This window comes from Lineus longissimus, chromosome 9, assembly GCF_910592395.1.
Source record: "Lineus longissimus chromosome 9, tnLinLong1.2, whole genome shotgun sequence".
NCBI lineage: Eukaryota > Metazoa > Nemertea > Pilidiophora > Heteronemertea > Lineidae > Lineus > Lineus longissimus.
The window spans coordinates 9,414,512-9,437,105 of record NC_088316.1 but is presented as its reverse complement, the minus strand read 5'-3'; the positions used below and the strand labels follow the sequence as shown (position 1 = coordinate 9,437,105).

Sequence of the window (22,594 nt, the reverse complement as noted above, 5' to 3'; positions counted from 1 at the left end):
TTGACAGCACACCCCCATGGAAAATGGCTCACTCCAATACCCTGACAATAGCACAGAACCCAATGAAGCTATTCAGGCTGAAGTCAAGTTGACAAAAGCAGTGAACAATAGGCTTTTGGCACACAGACAGTTCAGCTACTTCAAAAAGAGAAATATCAGTCTCCTAAACTGCATTTATTTGATACTGAATCACCAAAACTCGCAGGATTTTATCCCTGCATCAACTTCAGAAGGCCTTTCCACTACTTTTGACCATATTTGTTTTGACAAATCCTTGTTGTATCATACAGTTTCAGGGCCTCAAAGGCCTATTGTTTTAAATAATTAGAAGGAATCAAATTCATTGTTCCACCGTAATTAATGATTTAATACACTAGAGTATCCCTGCGAATGGCAGCGCAATATCTCTTATGGTTTTCTCAGTGACCACAAATTGCACCCTTGATTTCAAAATGAACAGCCCCTTTTAAAAATGGAAGAGCTTGAGTAATAGGGTAAGGCGCTGGTAGGTAACCTACTACATAATATTTCGGCAATATTTGGAACGAAATACTAAGAATAGCTCAACGATAAACCCTAAAACCATCCCAGTGCCTTACCCTATTACTAAAAAATAGAGAATAACACGAAATACTACACACAATAAAATAATCACGTTTGATAAATGGAAATTCTGAAAATATTCGTTGCTGAAGAACAGAGTTTCAGTATCGAAGTTCTAGACCCTACAATGTCATGTGGTTTAACATTCAAGAAAGAGTGAAGTAAACAGGTGGTTGGCTAAGTGTGATATGACATACTATCAGAATCAGGTGAACTGTTTATTGTGCCACAACGTTGTCTGGACTACCGGCGTGACAGAGGTTACAATGCCGCTTGTCAAATCCATCTACCAATTTCGTGTTTACTATGAAGTTAGGAAGATACTTAAGCAAATGGAAGAACCATTACCCACGGATGATGCATTTGTCTCTGCCAACAATCCCTACAACGTAACATAATTCTTCAGAACATTTAATGAATTTAACGTATCTACAGACTTTGATTTTAGAACAAAGAAAGAAGACAATTATGGTCTCGGAACAACATATTTATGGGGTGCGGTTCGTGGAAATAGATTCATAGATCATAGAGATCACTATGCTTTACCTGATAAACATTACACCTATGCTTAATCGTTACACATAGCCAAGATAGAGAGAATTGTTCAGAATGATGATGGTTTGAAATACTTCATTAAGTCTGACAAGAAAAGCTTAACTGAGCCTGAAATCGTTAGACTCAACGACAGCATAAAAACTTATGTTTACTGTATTTTAGGAGCACAGGCTGAATCAAGGACAGCGATAATTGGTAGTTTTGGAACTGAATTGGATGTACAGAAGAAATTCTTTTAACTCTTACAAGCTTCAATTGATTAACACGTGGATATCCCAACTTCAATTGCTAGGTACCAGAAAGCATTGTCTGACACTCATACAAGATTAGACTATGTAATAGCTCCAGGATTGTACATAATTGGATCTGATATGATCCTTAAGATTGGTAAGATCGAGAAGAGAACTAGAAACTGAAGCTCAAAAGAAAGAACCACAGAGTAAAGAGGCTGCGGATTTCATAGGAGCAGTGGGAAATAGAGGTCCGGAAACAGTTTAAGAACCACAAGATCAACCTCTGATGCAGGATCTTGGTCATGAATTACGACTACCTGATACACCAACATCTATGGAAAAACCAAGAACAGCCATCCAAATGCATCAAGATTGGTTAACTCGTGAACACCCCAAAAAACTAGTAGTTGAAGAAACAAGGTTTGCTATCGCTAAAACAATTGAAGATACAATTAACAGTGATGATGGAAGCAGTCCAAACCAACTAATCAAATAAGTTGATAGACGCAACTGATGAAAAATTAAAAGCAGTTGGTTTCACGAATAATGCAATGAGGGAAGTAAGAGCGTTAAAATGGGCTGGTGCTAATTTAGCCTCAGTTGAAGAGGTTAAGGACAGACGAATACAAGAGCTTGAAAATCTGACAAGAGACTATGTAAACTCTGTAAAATATGGAAAGTGGAACAAGCAGAGTGAAACGCTTGATAACTGATATCTTGAAGAAACCAGACTCAGTGATACCTCTAAAAGATAGAATTAAGTTACTTTTTAAGATGGAAGGTGTAACAATTGGTGACAAAGTAACTGCAGCAATTATGTCATTTAGCACTCTAGGACTAAGTACCAGTAATGCTTTGTCTAAAGTTGTACCTAAACCAAACCCAACACCAGGACCAGGACCTAAACATTCAAACTTCAAAGTTCGATTTTCTAAGTAAATAAATAGAAGGGCTACAGGAGGATTATGAAATAATGAAAAAGACGGCATAAGATTCCACTTGGTTTGAAGGCTGATAGACAACACCGCATTATCACTCATAACCTCTCTTCTGCTAATCTCAAAGAAACATTGTATGTTAGAACACCGGCATTGAGAGAGAATACATTCTTTGTCCCTAGATCTCTTTATCTGTCGGCTGATGTCACCATTTCCGGAGATTCCCAAAACAGTGTATACGTAGTTAACAACCTCAGTAGAAACTTGATCTCAACGATGGTGGTCAAATGGGGAACAGAACAGATATTTGATCTCAATGAATACAGTTATTATTCAACATTTAAAGATTTATGGTTAACAGAAGAGGAAAGAGAAGACATGGTGTTTCAAGGTATTCAGACAGATGTCCTCAGGAAGTTAAGATCTGGTGTAGCTGAAGCTAATGTCACTGGTGAAACAAGTGATGAAAAGACACTTAAGAAAGTGTTCGCTATCAAATACAAGATACCATTAGATTTTGAACTATTCTACACCCATGCTCCATTTTATAAGTTTCCGATTCAAGAAGACATTATCATTAAAATCGCATTAGCACCCAAGGAGGAAATCATTGTAACAAACACCACTGCAAACATGAACACCAAACTTGAAAATATCTGTTTTGAATATAACACAGTGACTCACAAGATGATTACCAGTCGATTGAGTAACAAGTAACATTTTGGCTTCTCAATCTTTTACGATTGGGTAGACCACTTCAAGACAGTCAATGTTACTTAAAATGAAACTTTAATAAGCGAGAACATAAATTTTCCAAGGATGTCCAGTGAAGGCATATTGCTTTTATTCATGTCTGATTATGCCGATGGAGCAAGAGATTCTGAGTAGTTTGAAAACCCTAACATCAGTAAAGTACAAATTACGATAGAGGGTGTTGCCAATCAAGTATACCCAGAAGGAATGAGAATGATGGATCAATGGGATGAGATCAAGAAACACTTCATGTCTGAGGATTTTAAGAAAACTCACGACTGTTATATGACAATTGAGAAATACTATGGTGTCTCTAATCATTATGGATTGTGATTGGACTTGAGAACCACAGAGGACAACCGCGTACATGGATCAGGTAAGAAGCTTCAAAACACAAAGGATGGAATCCAGTTATCGATAACAAAGAAAGCTGGTAAGGGACCATACAAAATGCACATATTCGTGGTGTCTGATGCTCAGGTTAACATCCAGAATTCTCAGATTGCTCCTTTACAACATTAAACATTTTAGCTTATTTCTAACATTCGATTTCCATCTTAATAAATGGATACCCCAGGAAAGAAAGACAAATCAATACTCTGTACCAAATTATACTATTGGCAACAACAACAATTGGTTACCCTTACTTATCAAGAAAGTTTTTGAAGAATTAACAACGGTTCCCCAAGTCAGGAAAATCTAGAAGAGATTCTTAAACTGGGTGGAACCGTAGCTATTAGTAATGGAACACTAGAGTACCTCTATGATCAAGGTATCTTACCCAGAAACATAATGAAGTAGAGTAGCTTAAATTTTACCTTAAGTTAAATAAAATGATAACTGTGTTAAACAGTGATTCTAGAGACTACCCAGAACAGGATGCAAACGATTAAACAGTCAATCTTAACACTGACATTCAGGATGCTCGTAGCATTAGTTTGACATATGCAGGAATACCCTGTACATTTTACAATATCAGTAAGGTCAGTAATTATAACAAATTTAAGAATTAATCGGTCGTCTGTTGACAGATTACGATACCGGATGTCCTCTATGACCTAGAAAGCTTTTCGTTAACTTTTGCAAATAAATTGAGAGAACATAACGTTAGTAAAAGTTTTGGTTAGATTTAATCTACATAAAGCTATCGGTAAGGCTATCATACAATTAATGAAGAAAAGAAATGATCGGTACCAAATTATGTTTCTGTGTAAAAGCAATGAATTATTTGGCTTTGAACATTCTGAAACTCCTGATTCTTCAATTGATGGTGAGCTCATAAGCGACAGTCCCATCAATTTTAGACCCATGAATTTTTTTTTTCACTGTGACATAATCAATTCTAGTAATGTACTTAGTAATGGTGAACCATCAGATGTGCTAGCCACAACACTGATTAAGGAAGCTACTCTAGGAGACACGATAGCATACGGTTTTGATAGTCCAATAAATATACCATGCAAATCAAGATTCAATAAAATAGAGATCAAATTAACAGATGAAAACGGTGATATTATCGATCTTAATGGTTTTGGTGTACAGTATCTGTAACGGTCTCCATCCACGTTCCCGATCAATGAACCAATAACCAGTGTGGTTCTGAATATGCTGAACGCTTTATTGACCTCAAAATTGAACGTAAACTGAAATGAAATAACCAAACATTGTCAGACAAAGTTAAACTGGTACTGGTCTCCAAAGTGGAGAAGACAGGTTGTGACTGTCTTACAAGACGTCTCCAGTAGGTGCTGCCACCCGGCGTTACATGATTAAACTGAGGCTTTACCAAATTGACCAAAATCACCTTACAAATCATCACAACTGGTCCATAAAAATCTGATAGATTGAGACAGATAGTCTTAATTAATGATGGTGTCCTGACAACGTTTAAATCATGCTTTAGATAGCAAGAATGGTGGGCGCAACCACACCCCCAAATAGCGAAAGCGCATGGTCTGCATTTACACTACACAGTGGCGGCAAAAGTTGGCCGCAGCAAATATTGAATAACTTCTACGAACATTAACTTTATATTACACAAACGCACTGTGATTCGATTCCTCGCGGGCCGCGAGTAAGCGCCGAAGACATGAGCCACACCCAACACACCGGCTCCCTAATTGCAAGTGTTAGATGGAGCAATTATCATAACCTAACTAAATCCTTCATGTAAGTCACAGCATATAGCTCAAAAAAGTTCACGGAATTATGCTTCAATCAAAGTCCTAAAATGCTCTAAAGTCCTGAAATGATCTATGTATCTGAGCGAAAATTCAAATTAACCTTATGTGGTACACACATGATCCAAGAAAGTCTCCTTTAACACACAAAGGTATCTAAACATTACTCCAAGTTCGCTGCATTTGAAAATTGTCCATAAAGGCAACATGTGGACCACGGCGGTCAGTCACTGAATATACTACTAGTAGTCCTTACTGTATCACATCAAAATTATATAAGGCGCGCTCATACATCTTTGATCACAACGAACACAAACACAGTCATATAGGCACAAGTCAGCCTGCTTGTAAACAGTTTACAAGCTTAGTCCGCTTCAAGAATGAGACATAGTTTAGTAATTGGACGTTTCAAGATGGTGGTCTCGGTTTGGACGCTAACGACTCGCACGAACCCATCGCTATCCTCGACAACGTCTATCACATGACCCAATGGCCACTGGTTCTGATGCACGCTGGTGTCGGCGACTAACACAACGTCTCCTATCTGGACCGATCGTCCGACGAGATACTCCTTACTCAAACGTCGCCAGAACACATTAGCGATGTGCTGAATCTGACGCCATTTTCTCTTGACAAAGTTGTCCTCCTTTACAAATAACCCTGGTGGTGGTGCCTGGTCTGAATGAAATCTGAGTAGGTGATTCGGCGTTAACGCTGGTGCATCCACTGCATGTTAGATACTCGAGTGATCGGCATATTATTCAAAACATACTCCATCTCACAGAAGAGGGTCTGCAATCCTTCATCGTCAAGATGTATAACTTGCTCCTTGGCATCTCCGTAGAGTATTTTACGGACTGATCTGATGAGTCGTTCCCAGGCTCCTCCCTGATGGGATGCTGTAGGGCAGTTGAAATCCCATTCTATGCCTTTCCGACGTAACGCATAGCCAATTTGGGACTGATTCCACTTGGACATTTCTTCTCTCAATTCTTTGCGGGCTCCAACTAAGTTTGTACCGTTGTCTGATCTCAATCTCTGGACAGCTCTCCTTGCGGCAAATCTTCTAACAGCATTAATGCAAGAGTCTGTTGTGAGTCCTTGGGCAACTTCCAGATGAACTGCCCGGGTTGAAAGGCACGTAAAAATAACACCGTATCTCTTGAGTGTAGTGTTCTTTCCTCTCTTTATTATAAAAGGACCAAAATAGTCCACACCTGACTTTGTGAAAGCTGGCTGATCCATTTCAAGTCGCTGCAATGGAAGGTCTGCCATTTTCGCTCTGTACTTGCGACATATAGTACATTTGCTGATGATGCTTCGTATAAGTAGGTTTGCCCTAAGTATCCAATATCTCCGTCTCAGTAAGTTTAACGTACTGTTAGAACCAAGATGACCGACTCTCTGATGTGCATCCCTGATGACGAGTCTTGTCACTGGCGAATCATTTGGCAATAACACTGGGTGTTTGGCTGCCATTGTGATCCTTGCTTGTCGTAGCCGACCCCCAACTCTTAAAAGTCCTGCATCATCTACGAAAGGATCAAGTTTCTGTACTGATCCCAGGTGTTTTCCGTTATCTGACAAATGTTGTTCCTGCAAGTACTTGACAATGGCTGACTCCGCAGCCCGTAACTATGTGAAACTTAGCGGTGTCAACTCGTCCTCTGCTGAATCTCTGAGTGTTTTACCATTACTGCGACGCTGCTTAAATCCTTTCGGTGCTCTCAGTAACCATGCAACCATTGTCTTCAGTGGCTTCCAATTTGAGTATCTGGCGAACAGCTCATCCACAGTCAGGCCAACAGTAGCAGTCGTCTTTGTCTGGGTTTCTTCATTGTCGTCCACGTTGTCCGCTGCAAGGGTAGCACGCGCCTTCTTGACATCCGGGTCTTCTGGTGACAGCTCCTTTGAGAACTCTGACTTAGGCCACTGTGACTCCGGCTCCCATAGAAACTTAGGTCCTGATAACCATTGCTCTGTAGCCTCTTGATCGCTGACTTGAATCCCACGAGATGCAGCATCGGCCACATTGTACTGAGTCGGTACGTAGCGCCACTGGTCTAGAGTAGAACCTTCTTGAATAGTTGTGACCCTGTTCGCAACAAACGTATAAAATCGTACTGTCGTATTGGCAATGTATCTTAGTAGGCCTACTGACATGCTGTCTGTCCAATAGAATGTCTCATCGAACTTCAAATCCATAGCTGCGGTAATCATGGCGACAAACTTTGCTGCTACGCTGGCTGCTGTCAGCTCCACCATCGGCGTTGTGACTTTCTTAAGTGGAGCGACTCTAGCCTTGCCAAATAAAAGAGTACAGCGGATCCGTCCCTCGTCATCTTCAAGGCGTGTGTATGCTACAATCCCATAACCACTGTCTGATGCATCGGCGAATGCATGTAGCTGGATAGATACGATGGATGTAAACTCTTGTGGTTTGACACTTCGCGGTACAGCTATTTTTTTCCAACTGCAGGATATCCACCAACCACTGCTCCCACTGTTTCACTTCCTTGTCACCGATATTGTCATCCCAACCTATCTTTCCGCTGCACAGCTTCTGCAGCAGGATCCTAGCTGTTAAGACAAATGGTCCTGCTAATCCTAAGGGGTCAAAAATGCTGCTTACGACTGACAGGATTCCTCTTCTTGGAACTGACTTCTCCTTCAATCTGATCTTAAAGGTGAAAGTATCTGCTTCAGTGTCCCATATGATTCCCGATGCTCTCTCTGACTGCTGTGGGTGGTCACTTTCGATGGAATGGCTTCATTCAATACCTCACTATTACTATTCCACTTATGAAGTCTCCATCATCCCTTAGCACAGGCTGTGGTGGCGCCCTCTCTCATAGCAATAGCTTGCTCATCATCATCTAGTGAATTTAAAAAATCATCGACATAGAAACTCTTGACGACAGCATCCGTTATCGCTGTAGGTACCAGCTCCGTGCCATCCAGCGCACACTGTCGAAGTGCTGAAGCTGCAGACGCTGGAGATGAAACTGCTCCAAATGGATGTGACGTCATTCTGTATGTCTCTGGTCGTCTATCCAAATCTCCATCAGGGTACCAAAGAAGTCGCAGAAAGTCCCTGTGATGTTCACTAACCTTGACCTGGTGAAACATCGCTTCCAAGTAACCCATGATCCCTACTGGTGATTGCCGGAACCTAAGCAAAACATCCACAACAGTGTTGGTCAAGACTGGGCCAGAGAAAAGAGTGTTGTCAGGGACACCCCGCTTGACTTGGCTGAGCAATCAAAAACAATCCTTATTTTGCCTGGTTTGTTAGGATTGTAAATTCCATGATGCGGAATGTACCAAAGTTTGCCTTCCTCAACTGTACTACCAGAGTCGTCCACCTTTTCTGCGTATCCCTTCTTGAAAAAGTTGTCCATGAAGGTGGTGTAGTCCTTGCGATAGTCTTCAGATTTCTATAGTCTCCTACGTAAAGCTAATAGCCTGTCCATGGACTGCTGCCAATTACTCGGCAATTTAACGTCTGACTCCCTAAATGGTAGGTCCGTGTAGTAATGACCATCTCGATACTCCATTGAGCTCTGTTTTATATCACTGAACTGCTTATCACTGAACTGATGGCTCCCGCTTGCTATCTACACCACGTTCTGGAAAGTTCATGTTGATTGCTTATCTGACCAAGGTTTCGAGTCTTTGCAAACTTTCAGCTTCTTCGATGGCAGACACTTCTGCTCTGTTTACTGTACGATGTTGCTCCCATTTCTTTTCCTCCCACTTGTTCTCTCGGACTAAATTCCAAACAACCCAGCCAATGGCTGTCCTCGCTGCATGAGGTGTGCCCCTTGGTCCTGTCTTCAGCTGTAGTGGTGTGTACACGTCTGGCACAGTATTCCTAATCAGCCGGCCAATCCCTGCACTGGTCACTGGCAAACTAATCTCCTTTAAGTGTTCGAATCTCTCAATGTCCTTCTGAGTTGGAATTAGATCGCTTGTGACAGGCATCTCTGATTTAGTAAACACTGTCCCCAACGGTATGCTGATATCACAATCAAGACTGGTTATCTCAAGCCCTGAGATCTGGCACGTTACAAAGTTCTGGGTAGCTCCCATTGTCTCTAATTTCATTGTGGTACGTTTCCCCTTGACTCCCAGCTGAAAGGCTAACTGATCTGTGCAGAAACTGACATTACTACCTGGATCAAGAAAGACATAAGTCTCTGTAACTATGCTGCCATCCGAATTTTTTATTTTGACAGGAATTATTGCCATTGTACACTCTCCCGCACTCTCCGCTCCGGCTCCCATAAAGCACTGTAGGTTGTCTCCACTACCACTTGTTGCGCTGGCACCAGTTTCACTTGTAATAGTTGACGTGCATGCGTTTTTTCGGTCGACTCAACAGGTGGATCAGTCTCTCTATGAAGCAGTGTAGGGTGTGATCTACTACAATTCAAGCACTTAGCCCGGTTCCGACAAAATTTGGCTGGGTGCCCAGGCTTGAGGCACCCAAAACAAAGCCCTTTCGATTTGACAAAGTCCCTCCTATCATTCAGTGACTTGGCCTTTAATTTACTGCAGTGCTCCATAGTATGTCCTTCCTTACAGAACCCTCATGGCTTTACAAACGCAAAGTCTCCTCCAGGTTTTCCTTGCTGACTACCACTGCTATTACTGGCACTACCGGTACTACCATTCGACTTGGGGTACTCACGCTGAGACATTGATGGAGTTTTACTAGCATTTCCTTAGGTCAGTTCAGTAGCAAAGTTCTTCCGTTTGACAACTGGCTTCTGGTCTTTACCTCCCGATTGCCGATTTGGCCCCTGCATTGCCTGCCTGCCATACAGTGGATCCACACCCTTTTTGGCCTCCTTCTGCACCATTTTTACCAGATGATCAAACTTCACAACGGCACCCTTATCTCGTGTTTCCTGGGCTATGCTTCTCCGTTTGTCATGAAGCCGATATGGTAACTTGCTTATAAGTCTCTTTAAGTTTTCTGAATACTCTAGGATTCGTAATGCATTTATCGCCTTGACTGCGTTCTGACACTCGACTTAAAATATAGCATAGGCATCAAGTCCACTTGGATTGTCTGCTTTAATTATGGGCCATTCAAGGGCACGTCTGATGTAAGCATTTGCTACCAACTCCCTGTCACCATACCTCCTCTCAAGTTCTGATAGAGCCGCTGGATATCCAACATCTGCCTCCAAACAGCTGTAGCCTGAAATTATCGTATTAGCCTCTCCATCCGTGAACTGTTCCAGATAGTTCAGTCGTTCATCGTTAGTTGTGGTATTGCTCACCACTCGTGCATTAAATTGGCGTAAGAAACGGCGATACTCAAGCACATCACCCGAGAATTTCTTAAGGTCCGAATTTCTTAAGGTCCGAAGCAGGTTTCCTTAGCTCTTTAACAACAGAGTCCATCTGCACTGAAGCATTTTCACCTATATTACCACTGCCCTGCATTCCCTGTGACGGCATCCATCCATCCAAAATGGGGGTGTCATACAAACGCCTTTCACCTTGTGCAGCATGAATAGGATTACTACCGCAATACAAGGAATAACTCCCACCTTGCCTTCCTTGTACTGTATTGTACATGTTATAGTTATCTGGACTAAACCCTGAAGGATTGATATTATCCCTATCCTGCACTGTTATAGGATTGTGATTCCTTCCACTGTCCTGCAGTCTTGGCTTGCAATCGATCTGCATTTGACGACCTGCATTAAAACTAGTATTATGCATAGTCTCCTCCATTTCATGAGGTGAGGCTGCACCGTCTCCCTCTGCACACTGTCATCTTTGACTTGCTGCTTCTCTGTTTCACTCTGAAGCTGCCCCCTTTTAGAACCAGGGACAAACTCTGGCATCCCCAAATGAAATGTAACACCCTTGGCCTTAGGGGTTGATGCTACCTGCTTCTCGGGTGCAGATTCTTCCAAGAACCCTAAATTGACGAAGTCTCTCAGTATATCCTCGTCCTGTTGTTCACTTCTTTCCAACTCCTCTAAGACTGCCACTCTAGCATCTGCCACTTTGATCTCGGTTCTTAACTGAAACTCCTCTTTCTTGAGTTTGAGCCTGAGTTTCTCCTCTTCGAGCTGCTTCTTTTCCCGAAGTGCATGAGCCCTGGCCAGTAACTCGGCCTTTTTCTGATTTCCCTCTGCCTTTGCCATTGAGACACCACTCCTGCTAGACAGACGCGAAAATCTTGACTGAACCGAACCACCATATTTCCCATCCTGAGCTTCAGGTTTTTGATACTCCTACGTCCCATACAAAACCCTGAGAAAATCCATTAGAATCGACAGCGAAGGGTGGCTGTTCTGATAACCTGATACACTGTGCGTAATGTATGTATATATAGTGTTTTATATGACAATAAAATGTATATGAATAAAGTTTAAGATAATCCTATCGTTAAATCGTTTTATACTTCATCGATTCTATGCTGTTAAACATTGTGTAGACGTGTAATTGTGTTTTAATTAAGTAATGAAATAAATTTGCAGCGGAGTGCGCGCAATACGAAGGAACAGCACTGAAAAATTCAGAATTTTCATAAATACCCGGATGTTCTAAAAATAGCAGCTAATGAAAATACGCGTTTCATGGCCATCTTTGAAATTTAACTAACCTACCTCGGACCCGAGCCCTATGGCGCAAAAGACTATACAATTGATAGTGTATCTGAGAGCATTAATTCCTGGGTCCGTGGTTTACGAATTTCCGAGACTCAAATACAACCGACGCTCTGATTGGGCGCTTTTTTTTCTACCGCTACAATCCGTCTGAAGGGCATGGATTTCCCCAGGGGTTTGTAATAGCGAGAGCTGGAGCATATGGAAAACCACTGGGTGCCGAGGATGCATATTTCCTAGATCCTGTCCTCCCTTTGGAGATAGGCCTGCACGTACGTGGGGCGTCGTTTTCCAAGAACCACCGATCCAACCTTTCGGTGAAATCCTCGAAGTGTTCCATTTCATCCTCTCAGTTTTCATCGAAAGCCTCCTTGTATTTCGCCGATAACATCCCCAGAATATCCTTGTGCAATATGATGTACTGTTCAAATTCCCTCAACCACTCCGAATGCTTAGGTCTCATGTCCTCTACGCTAGTTTCACTAGTAATGAGCATTGGCTCCAGTTTAGCAGAAATGGTTTCGAGCCTAGTGAGCTGAGTTTCCCTCCTTCCATATGCTGACTTAACCTTGGCCCGTGTGGCCACTGACACCCTGTCCTGCATAACTGACTCTCCGATTTCATGCCTACTTTGAATCTCAAAGAGTCCTGACCTTGTATCTCAAACTTGAAACTGGATTGAACTGTACGGAACTAGAACAGAACCATACCACAACATAAATTCAATCAAGAGTCCACTTAGTCTCTCCTGTTCATTCACAATGAACCTCTGAATCGGTCTGTAGGAAGTGAAATCTACAGACACAGTCCGCTGACAATCTGCACGACTTACTGATTTCTTGCTTGAATCCCTGATATGAAGACCTCATTGAGTTCACTGTGACGGTCTCCATCCACGTTCCCGATCGATGAACCAATAACCAGTATGGTTCCGAATATGCTGAACGCTTTATTGACCTCAAAATTGAACGTAAACTGAAATGAAATAACACGAACATTGTCAGACGTTAAACTGGTACTAGTCTCCAAAGTGGAGAAGACAGGTTGTGACTGTCTTACAAGACGTCTCCAGCAGGTGCTGCCACCTGGCGTTACATGATTAAACTAAGGCTCTACCAAACTAACCAAAATCACCTTACAAATCATCACAACTGGTCCATAAAAATCTGATAGATTGAGACAGATAGTCGTACATAATGTTGCCGTCCTGACAACGTTTAAATCATGCTTTAGATAGCAAGAATGGTGGGTGCAACCACACCCCCAAATAGCGAAAGCGCATGGTCTGCATTTACACTACACAGTGGCGGCAAAAGTTGGCCGCAGCAAATATTGAATAACTTCTACGAACATTAACGTTATATTACACAAACGCACTGTGATTCTGCACTGTGATTCCTCGTGGGCCGCGGTAAGCGCCGAAGACATGAGCCACACCCAACACAGTACCAATTGTTAATAAAGGGAAATCAACCTAATTAAATGCCAGGTATTGGTATGATGATTGGTGGTGCTTTGGTCAATGCATTTGCATTCACTGGATCTGGTTACCTTTTTAAATCATTAGACAAGAACGGTTATGAAGCTGAAATCGAAAGGAATTATAAAGCTCAAAAAGAATTACAGAAGGCATCAACAGAATGGGAAGAACACAGAAAAAACACCATAGACTTCGTTAATCTTGAATTGAAGAGAGAGAACGAGTCAGCTGTAGATTTTAGAAATGCTGACACTGCACTTTCAATGTATAATCACTTAAACCGACATAATTCAGTAACAATTCCTAAACAACTTCAATTAAGTGATTACTATCAACCAAGTGATGAAATGAAGAATTACAAATACATCTGAATTATCCTGGGAATGGGCGTTTTAGGGTTTGGGATTTATTACTTTATGGGTAGAAAGAGAAAGATTAAGCTATGCTCTTGACAACAAGGTTGGATTAAACATTAATAAATCAAATGTATGCTAAAGTATGTTGATTAATTTTGATCCCTTTTTCAACTTAAGTTCTTCCATGTAGTACTGTATTTTCTCCTCAGGGATATAACACTATTTTCTTATAAAGCATCTTTCATGGCTGATTCATCCTTGTTAAAAAACAGTACTAAAATTATGATGTTCTCTCTGTAGTCCTTAACAACTGAACTAAACTTCTGAACTAGTAACCAAACAGTCAGATTGTAGTGTCTACCGGAAAAAGCAAGATTAAATAACTCCGACACCTTCTTCTTTGTGTCTCTCAAATTAGCACAGTCATCAATTAGGAATAACATATCTGACCCTGCAAAAGTTAGAGTAGCAAATTACAGCACAAGGTCCAAATTACTGGCCACAGCTGCAGGGTTAACTATGTAGACACTCTTATCTTGATAAATCCATTCCTTTCAAATGTCTTATTATTGAAATATGTTGGAGAGAAAATGACTGTGTTCTGGAACTGGTTACAATAATTCTTTTCTAAGAGGTCAAGGGCAAAATGTGTTTTACCACAATTGGTGACACCAGAGATTAGCATGTTATGTAGCTCGTTAACAAGCAGATTATTTAATGATCTTTGATCATCCATTTAAATCAATGCGAAAGAACATTTAGAGAATGAACCAGACAAAGTCCAGAGAGCAGGACTTCGTCCCAGGAGCAAAGCTCGAAAGCTCGAGCAGTATCTAAGAGATTTGTGCTACAACCCTGAAAGTATTGTGGCTTACAGTTCATTGAGTAAAATGTGGAAACAAATAAAGGAAGATAGTGTTACTGGTAAAACTAGGAGAAGGTGAAGTACATTTCCATAAAAAATGCTATTAGAAAGAAAGAAAGGGATACCAGTTTCGACTTTTTTTATAAAAGGGCAAGCAACTAGCACAAACAGAGATGCTGGAAAAACTGAAAAGCCAGTAAATCGAGCAGGACAAAGTCCGAATATTACCGATATAAGCTCTCATGACGAAGTCAGGGTGTATCAATATAACTGTTATCATCCGATGAGTAATGATAGTCTGAGTTCTCATAATCTGAATAATCATAATTTGACATTACCCTCAGCACCACCATATTCATTACTTCAAGTGGATTAATGATTTTTAAATTTAAAAAACAGATATCATGTAAGTGTACTTGATGGATAGGATGTACCTAAAATAGTATTTCAGTCAGTGGAAACCTGAACATCATAAGGGTTTTATTCGCCCTAGAGACATATCATCACTCATGAAATCATCAGATATGAAATCATCACTCATAAAATCATCAGATATGAAATCCTCGGATTCCATTCTTAATGATGATCTTAATGATCTCAGTGATCTCAGTTATTATTTCATGACTGAGAAAGAACTTATTGATTATTTCATGACTGAGACAACCGGACTACGTTCAGGACTTCGTCCCAGGAGCAAAGCTCGAGAGAGCAGACGTAGTCCAGAATGTAAGACAATACCAAAGATGAAACAGTATGATACCAGTACTGAATCCAAGGCCGAATTATGCCGTAACTGTAAACGGTGGACCCTGTTTGAGTACATGAAAAACTTGAATCAAACAAGATTTGATCCTATGAAAGATTGTGATCCTATCACGTACAGATTCTGTATTACTTGTAATGAAACTATTTACAAATCTTGAGATCAAAATTGAGAATAAAACATGTTACTTTGACAGCATCCTTAGAAGGCTTGGATGGAGACGTCTGTTAGAACCGGCAGTAAATTACCTGAACGAGTTATTTGAAACATATTTACAGAATTACTTCTCTAGTCCAAGAAAATGGCGTAGTAAGGAGAAGTATGAAAAGACAATTCAGTCAACTTTAAAAATGGCCATCGCCACTCTACCTCTTAATTACGGAATCAGGGGCTACATGGTGAGGCCATGCTCATTGAATTTCATTGTTGAATTTCATTGCGGTGAGTATGACTAGTTTTTAGAGACATAATTCATTAATCAAGCTATTGACAAGCCTCAGTTAACTGAAAACAATTTTACTGATCTTAGGTTGGTTGACTATGCATTCCTAACATATCTGTATTACTGTGGTGTGAAGGTCAAAATTAATTACAAGGTGTTTTTACACCAAGCCTTTAAAAAGTTGATAATTTATTATGTAGTCCTGAACCCTTATTTAACTAACAAGGAACGATTTAATGATTTGGAGGAACTATGGTATGGTTAACTAAAAGTAGTTTCTTCCAGAATTACAGACATGAGAAGGAATAGTACCAGTAGATTGACCAGCAGTTTGACGTTTTAATTAGTGCTAGTGCAGATTCATTATTTCAAATCTTTACATTGAAAAGCGTTTTACATTTTAACACTTTTTTTTCCATACTATTAAATGGATAGTTAATTAATGATAAATCAGCTAATGATAAATCAGACATCAGCTGTAATTTAACAACACATGTAACAGATTGGTGTACGCAGTCAAATCCAATCGGACTTCGTGCTAGTTACCAACAGAACACTGGTAGTAACTAACAAAGTTCGACTAATTATCAACAGAACTGCACTACAACGCAACAAATTTCTAACAAGCAGTTGAATAGTTCAAATGTAGTTATCCTAGTCAAGTAATAGTCAATTCTAGTTGTCAACTAGGCTCGACTAGCAATCAACAAAATTTGAACTATTTGACTGATAGTGGCCCTAAAGCCAAACGAGACCTCGAAGTTCTGGTGGCAACTGGGAAAAGTAAGATTTTCCTGAATAAACAGCTTACATTAAATGACTAAGATAACATGACAAAGAAGGACATATTTAAACACCATAGAATCTACGAGACAAAGATGGCTGCGAGACTTAATGATTCTTTGGGTAAGACAGTCCTAAAAGCTTACACTAAATTATCAAAATGGATATTACCAATAGATGATGAAGAAGCACTGTACTTCGATTTACGAAACGATTACATCATTACCAATGAACATGACAAATGGATCGGATGGATACGTCTGAGAATGGGGGCACTAACTGCCCTTGCCTCATCTTTGCTCATTACTTTAGGGTATTGGCAGGATGAACACAGTCAGGATGGCCGAAATCAGGATGGACAAGAAAATTTCACTAAGATAAATGGAGAATCAGGAGACTCCTGTGACACAAGTGACAACCAATGAAAAGCCTAAGAAGACCAGATCAGAGAAACAATTAGCATGGTCTAGGGAGCTAGGTAAAATATATCAGGAATTCGAGCGGTTAAAAAGGACAAGACAACATTCAAAGAACATGAACCAGAATAACCTTCAGAGCCTGAAATCCCCGAACACTCAAAGGCAGAAATGACAAACTCAGGTTTGACAAACTCAGATTCAACACCATATGTCTTTTTAGCTATGTTAGCTATTGGTAGTGTAGCTTTCATTTATTAATACACAATGTTTAAGAAAGTTAAATCAGTAGTTAAACCAGTGATGCCAGTAAAGTCTGATAATCGAGCAGACACCGTTTTTAAATCAAAGAGGGACGACAAAAACAGTTTTAGTTTAATGGAGTAATGTCCACTTAATCAAACACATTAATCTTAGTTTCAAGTGAAAAATTTAAGGTAATTGTTGTTTCTCTGAAATTAACAAGTTTACCATCTTCATCGGTGATTTCAAATTTGAGATAATTAGTACATTTATTGGCCAGTTTATTACAATTAAGCTTGTATCTTTGGTTCTTTATCTGGTCGCCATCTTCCACTGTTACAATGCAAAAGATGTCAGAAGGTTTAAAGTAAATTAAATTAAAGTAAGTCGTGTTCTGTAAATTGGAAGTGGTTTTGTAGTGTAATGTGTTCCCTTCTCGGTGAACTTATCCTGTTTAAAACCAAACCACGTATTCACCACTGTGAGTATATGTTTTCTAATCTCTGTTATTGTATTGCTTATCTGGATAACTCCTTGTTCCCCCAAAAGAGTTTGTACTGTTGAAATTTTGAGATCTTCATCTTTTTTATCAAATGTTTCTTCCAGTGAGAAATCTTTGTCCTCTGTAAGTTCAATGATTAGGTAATTGTTGCTGTCACAGTGTAGTTTAACATGGCTATATAATTTCAGCACGTTCAATAAAGCCTTGCCATACTTCACAAAACTCACTTATACTAAAATGACACGAGTATGGAAAATCGTATTCATGTAATATTGCTTCTTCAAATACTCTGGTAGAAAATCACCTGTCTACCACGAATTGTTAAGGGATATCGATTTCAAAGTAAAAGATCAGCCACTGGATAGTTAGCGAGGGGATGAAAAGCATTTTGAACAACTCAAAGTTAGCAACCGGATAACTAGCGGCCGGATAGCATTTTTAGCGATCGGCTAGTGCTAGCGACCGGCTAACTTTGCGGGGGGCTTTGAACAACCGGGCATTTATGTTTAGTTGATCTGATAAGTAATACTCAAAAGTGGCTTCATTACATTCTGGTTCATTAATTATGAAATCTATTTTCTATTTAATTAACATTTAATTCGAACTCTGTTTTCGGGACTTTGTCCTATTAACGACCTGACTTTGTCAAGCACAGGTTCATGAATTTCTCCCTAACATCTTCCATTTTCTCATTCCCATTCACAACGGTAACCACACATGGTAAATCCTGTTGGTTTTCAATGAATAAATTTTAATGAAGCTTGTGAACCATTTTTAGGTAATCTAAACAACTAAATTTTCTTCTGAACGGTTTCTCTTTTTTATTCTTTCATAGCAAACTGTTGGATCTGTTCTGAGGTAAATTATGAAATTGGGCTTATCACACATATTTTTGTAGTGTTTGAAATATGTGGCCTCTAAATTAATAAATTGATCATAAGTTAAATTATCATTTAACCATCTCAGGAAAAGATATGGTGTGTTGAGAAAATACTTCTCTCCATAGTAATTGTTTTCCCGTTAACCGAACTTTGTCGAGCTTCGCTCCTATGACAAAACTCGTGTTCTCTTGACGAAGTCATAACACAGCACCATCTCGCAATGAATGTTTCCATCGCCATCAATTGAAATTCTTCAGAATATCTCTTCGGGTTATGGTACATGAGCTCAAGTATATTTTTCCCATGATAATTTCTCCACACTTCTAATGGTTCTGGTAGTATTACTACACCTGAGACTTCTTTCATGCTTTCTACTAACTCTGACTCCCGGAGGCGATATTACCCTCAACTAAAATTCTCTTGTTTCTAACAATCTATTAACCAATAAAACATTAAGCAAAGTTTGGATTGGTGTAATCTCTGTATTTCTCATATTACATACCAAATGGCATCGTGGAGATTCCATCATCTGAGATGAAGCGTCGTTTGTCATCAAAAGGACACAGACTTTTCTTTTCAACCTCTTCCAAATACATCTGGTGTCTCTCTGACCTTAAGTGACACATTTTGTGGTTAAATGACCTTCTCTTTTCAAGACACTCAATGTAGTCATTTAATGTGTTATTTCTCTTTACAACATTTTTGGTAATTCCTTTCAATTTCTTTGTCTCTGAGACTTTGTCAAGCTCTCTGGACGTAGTCCAGGTTCTGTAAACATACATCTTACTTCTCAAGACAATGAATTCTATCATCTCTTCTCCTCCTAGCTTATCCTGGCACCTTCTTCTTGTTAGTGTCGTAGAGTGGATGATCTTTTGGGTAACCCTTTGATGTCTTCAATTAAGTCATCAGTATTAATTGTCAGTACAAAGGAATATGTATCAAGATACAGTAGTTCCAGGTTCTTCTCACCAAAATATGGTTGAAGCACCTCATAGTAGAATTCATACATCAATTATTTGGCCAGTTCCAAGACTGTAGCACCTATGTAAAGTGGTTTGTTGAATTTCATGGTTGTTTTCCTCATGCTAATAGCAGCATTATGTTCGTGAAATACGCAGATTGATGAAAACCTGGGATTGGCCATGATACTCCTGGCTCTCTCACCGTCTGTTACATATTCAATTTCTATCCTGTACCTTATGTTCTCACAAGTCTTTCGGTAGAAAGCATTGTTCATCAGTTTAAAATAATCTTTCTCAAAATCAGTCTTAGAATCCATCCTCCTTTTAGTGTTAAAGTCACTGTAGGGCGCCAACAATTTTGACTGTTTAAAGCTGATCACAGAATGAACCCTATTAAGTACCATTCCGTGCTTGAGGTAAAATTGAAGCATCCTGTAATGTACTATGTAGTTGTTCTTATCCTTTTGTGTGAGGATTAGTTTCTCTACCTTGGTTCTTTTCTCATCACCCAGTTACTCTTTCTGGTAATCACTTAATTCATCATCATCAATGAATAGAGACTCGGGGCGGAATGGAAAGTTCCTTGACTTGAATTTGATGTTTTGGGGATAAGTCAAATCTACCTCTAAGAAATAGCCTACTTCACTGTCACTTGGTGTCGCCATAATCTGCTCTTTAGTGATGGTTTCCATTGATTTTTGATCGCTGTTTTTAATCATTTCAAAACTACTATAGTTTTGAGGTTCCATCATGGTCAAGTCGTACAGGTTGTTTGCGTCAATGTACAGGAGTTTGTGGTGAGCATTAAGTACAGGTTTTGTCCTGGAGCCGAGTAACAGTGACAGGGATCAATCTGAAAGTAATTTAAATTGACAACCCTGAACTTCTCAAATAAATCAGCTAAAAGCAACACATCAGTTTTAAGGTACAAGTCAATGAACTCCCCGTGATTCCTGGTCATGAAATGATCCCATAGGGACTTGGCCTCTTCATAGGCTGAATCTGGTGCCATTTCATTTTTCAATTCGTCAAAGAACATGGACTTCTCTAGGTAAGTAACATTGTAACTTTCACGTGACGTGTAAAAGGAGTAAGGAACCGATCCTTTCTCCCTCAATAGCTTGAAGTCTGTAGTATCAGGGAACATCTGTCTTGTAATTTTGAAGTCATCGTCTACCATTGATTTGGTTATGTTATCTAAACTGGACTGTAGGAATCTTTACGAGTCTAAGAACCTAAAACACCCGAACTGAAATGAAATGTATTGTTCTGCGGTTTTGGCAAGTAATTTAAGTTTCTTGTGTTGGGGTAGTTTAGTCATTAAATCTTTAATGAATAGGTGAGAATCATAATTACTTAGATTGTGAAAAAACACAGGAACGAACATGGCTTTCTTTTCATTCAGGTTGTAAGAGCTGTGAGCGGCACCTCTGAAACTACCATTGTAGTGATCATTGTCCTTGACCTTATAATAACCTGGTAACTGATTGCAGTAGTAACAGTGTGTTTCTTTGTGGTATCTCTTCCAGTCTTTATCTGTCATGTCAAAGGAATGTTTAAGTTCAATAAATTCCATTTTGACAAGCAAATTACAGAACACGTCTACAGCACCAATGCCCCAGTGACATTTGTATTCACTATTGTAGAGTTTTGGATAGTCAGAGTGAACAAAAACTCTAACTACTGATGCGATCTGTTTAAATAGCTTTTTGGTTGCTTCGTTAACATTATTTACTGTCGAACTTTGTTCCCTTGACGAAGTCATTGGGTTAACAACAGGAATACTTTTTGATTCAAAATCAGCATAGATCACAAAAGGAACTCTGTTCTTGAATGAGTGTTTTTCAAACTTAAGTTGAGACCATTTACTATTCGGTATAGGTAGACTGATTTTGCAGTAGTCATGTTCGCCACATTTCTTTTTATGATTGTCTAATGTTGATTTCCGGTAAAAGTAATTCATACATCTCCTGCAAAGTAACACTTTATGAGAAACTGACCTGAAGAAAAGATTGATGTCTCTTATGTACATGAAATGGTATTTGAAGTAAAGCAGATCGATTACGTTATCATCGTCTTAGTTCTTGGACAGATAGAGAAGTTCCAGTTTTGCATCAAGGGTGCTGAAACACGTCTATCTTGCGATTGTTGTCATGCTCGATCTTGGGGATATCCTTCTGGACACAAACAGGAAAGGAGTTAATTTTGATACTAACATTATCTAGTTTGGCTAGAGTTTCAACTGTGACCTTGTCAGATGTGATTTTATCAGTTGTGACATTGTCATTTGTGATTTTGTCATACTTAACAGCAAGTAGAGTCCAGAAAAAACATTTGTTATCATTTGATTCCATTTGATTTGACTGAATTGGATATACGACGCTTTCACCATTTCTATTGAACTGAGAGAATACTGATATGCTTATTTTGTGCTGGTAATCATTGAGTTAAAATAACTTCTTCTTCTAACTTATGTTTGTATTCATACACTTGTTTCGCTTCTCTGCCAATTTTCAAACCAATGGTGACTGCAGGCTTGCCAAATTCCTTTATAATTTTTACACCATTCACTTTTCTTATGTCATCAAGCTCTTCAGTCTCAAATGCAAGTTTCTCATCTGCACGTTTAGGAATCAGTGGCTGCACTCTTTGAGCAAGCACTCCTTGAGTTAAAGATGGTGTTTGCATTCCTTGGGTTAAAGCCTGCGCTGATGTGGGTGGTAGAGCAACAGGGATATAATTTGGGTTTAATCTGGTCTGATATCCTGTGGTTTTCCTGTGAGAAGCCATATTATTGTATGATATGTATTTCTCACACGTAGGGCAAATAATCTTCTTATTCTTATCAATCATTACTATTAATTTTAAAACATTAGTCATAGTATGAGCTTCCAAAGCCACCTAATTTCACTATCATTTTTTAAATATTCCCACGATTGAGTAGGCGACGAAGTGAAAATAATTACGAATTCCCAAGCTATGAATCACCTTAGGCTTGCTA

At 39.5% G+C, this 22,594-nt stretch overlaps 1 protein-coding gene and 1 pseudogene across 2 annotated transcripts in view; one reads left to right on the top strand and one right to left on the bottom strand.

Moving 5' to 3' along the window:
• LOC135493844 (gamma-aminobutyric acid type B receptor subunit 2-like) overlaps positions 1-22,594 on the top strand; it is a 600,170-nt gene that overhangs the window by 406,985 nt on the left and 170,591 nt on the right. The window lies entirely within an intron of this gene.
• LOC135493510 (thymidine kinase 2, mitochondrial-like) lies at positions 18,499-21,358 on the bottom strand (annotated as a pseudogene).